Source organism: Pelophylax lessonae, assembly GCF_965119305.1.
Source record: "Pelophylax lessonae genome assembly, contig: HAP1_SCAFFOLD_289, whole genome shotgun sequence".
Taxonomy (NCBI): Eukaryota; Metazoa; Chordata; class Amphibia; order Anura; family Ranidae; genus Pelophylax; species Pelophylax lessonae.
Genome location: NW_028120054.1, coordinates 156,761 through 159,507, shown reverse-complemented (window position 1 = coordinate 159,507; position 2,747 = coordinate 156,761).

Below are 2,747 nucleotides of genomic sequence, written 5' to 3'. Positions count from 1 at the left end.
TGGGTCATCTGGGGTATAGCTACAAAGGGTGGTGAGCTAGAGGGGTGCAAACCCGTGTCCGATGCTGCACAAAATGTACTTCTGTAGTTCAGATAGAGAGAGGGGGGGAGAGATTGGCGCAAACGGACTGAGCGGGTTGCTGCAATAGGCTATGATGTGGGCAAATGGTGAAAGTCCGGTGAGATTGCTTGTACACTTTGCTGGCTGCCGGCTTGTAGAGGGTGAAGCAACCCTGTATGAATCCAAAAAGAGAGAGAGAGGGCCAAGCGCCGATCTAAGTGCAGCAATATAGGCAATTTATTGGACACACATGAAGAATGTTACTCACAAAGGATGTATAAAATCAGGCATCTTAAAAGCAATAAGGGATCTCTGAAGTCACTTCCAGGGTGGGCTGTCCGGTCAGGCTGTAGCGCTGATGCTGTGGAGGGTAAGCGGCGATCTCCTGTTGCGAGGCAGGGGACGTGCTGATCCTCAGCGGTGGTGATGCAGCGTGGACACGCCGGTCGGGTTGCCGTGACATCACTTCCGAGACACCAGGGAGATAGAACGGCGACTCGTTGCGGAGCTCCGCTCCTTCTTCAGGCCGTGCAGGGGCCATTTTGGATGTGGAATTTATGCCAGCAGTGCGGAGGACAAAGTTACAGGGGCTCAGGAGGGACAAAATTAGGAGAAAAGCAAACCGGCAAGGGAATGTTAGTGGCGAACAGAGAGTGTGAGACTAAGAGAGAGGAGGATGACGTAGATGTCTGGGAGGGGGAGGGGAGGGAAAGAATAGGGGGAGGGGTGAAAAGGTGCATATGCTGAATAGAGTGAATTAAGGCAGCAGAGAGAGAGGAGGGGGTGGGGGTTTGATTATCTTTGAATGGAAGGGCAAGGTGTGAGGAAAATCTCGTACAGAGGAGGGAATTGCCTGTGTATATGTTTGTATATGCAAGTGAATGTATGGAGAGGCGCATATGAGAGAGGCATGCATGTATAAAAAACCACATGTATATGTATAAATAAATAAAAAACAAAAGTTATGTTAAAACTACAATAAAAAATATAATAAGAAAGGGATAAAAAAGGGGGGGGGGGAGAGCAATAAGAAGGGGGAGGGGTGCAATAAACAATTGTATAAGATTGCTAAACATAGTGGAAATGATAAATTGGCAATGGTCAAAAATTATATATGTATGCATTCCCATGCGCATATAGAAAAAAGAGGGACATGCGCATGTACATGCATACACACATGCTCCAATAGACGCAGATCATGATCACTTAGTAGTTAGGTTGTATATATACATATATATATTGTGACAGGAAGTCAGGTAAATCTGGGAATGTAGTCACTGAGAGGAGACACATTCCCACCTGCTTTGAAAAGTTCACTAATTATTATAGGGTGTCGGCTGCCAAAGGCAGCAGGAAGGTGTAAAGAAGTTGAAAACCATTCAGCTGTTCAGAATGAGGAGATCAAGGCCTCTATAATTTGTCCAGAGAAAATCTATTGAGTGCTGCCTCCTGTCGCCGTGTGGGCTGGGAGAGGAAGGCAGACAAACTGCTGCATCCTGACGCCATGTGGGTAGAGGACAGTCCTGTGTGCCCCCTGAAAGCTGAGTGAGCATGGGGAAGACCTCCTGAAGCGGTGTGCGCTCAGGAGGGTAAAAACGAGTGAAGACGTCTCAAAGGTGAGAAGACGAAGTGTTTCTGTGTGAAAGAAAACAAAGGGACATGTTCAATGGACAATGTTTGTGCTGTGTGAAAAGCAAACAAATGGACATTTGAGTGTCTGCTGTAGGATCAGCAGTGTCGGCCCAACAGTAGGTTGGGAAGACTTCTTAGGCAGGTTCCAGCTGTGAGAAGGTAGCCGCCCACAGAGGCAAGGATTTATTTTGTTTTATTTTATTTTGATGTTTTGCTACATGCACTTGTTTGAAGAAATTGACCTAATAAACCAAACTATTGTTTTCAACCACTCCTCGGCTATCTCCCTGTGTGCCGACCCCCCCAAAGGGGTCACCCATACGCCTACCACCGAGCTAATCCCTTACAAAATATATATGTATATATATATATATGTATATGGGGGGTCGGTGGTATTGGTGGGTGTTGGTGAGTGTTTGTTAAAGGAAGGTCTCAATATGAACCAGATTTGTGGCAAAAAATGAAGTACAAAGACTATAAGGACAGATAGAGACCTGTATATGGGTACTTACTTTGAAGTTGGCTTGAGAAAAGGAAGCGTGTGTCGGGGAGGTTCGTAGAGATCGCTGGAAGATGGGAGGAAGAACCTGGGCAGAAAATGATCAAGTTAATAAACCACAAGAAATGTCAAATTGGAAGATGGGCTACAGCAGCACATTAATTTCGATTTCTTCGTTCAGGCCTCCAGGTGAGAGCGTTTCAAGGGACGCATTAAACCCCCCCAGTATTGATGTCAGTGAACGCATTAAACCCCCCCAGTATTGGTGTCAGTGAACGCATTAAACCCCCCAGTATTGGTGTCAGTGAACGCATTAAACCCCCCAGTATTGATGTCAGTGGACGCATTAAACCCCCAAGTATTGATGTCAGTGAACGCATTAAAACCCCAAGTATTGATGTCAGTGAATGCATTAAACCCCCCAGTATTGGTGTCAGTGAACGCATTAAACACCCCAGTATTGATGTCAGTGGACGCATTAAACCCCCCAGTGTTAGTGTCAGTGGACGCATTAAACCCCCCAGTATTGGTGTCAGTGAACGCATTAAACCCCCCA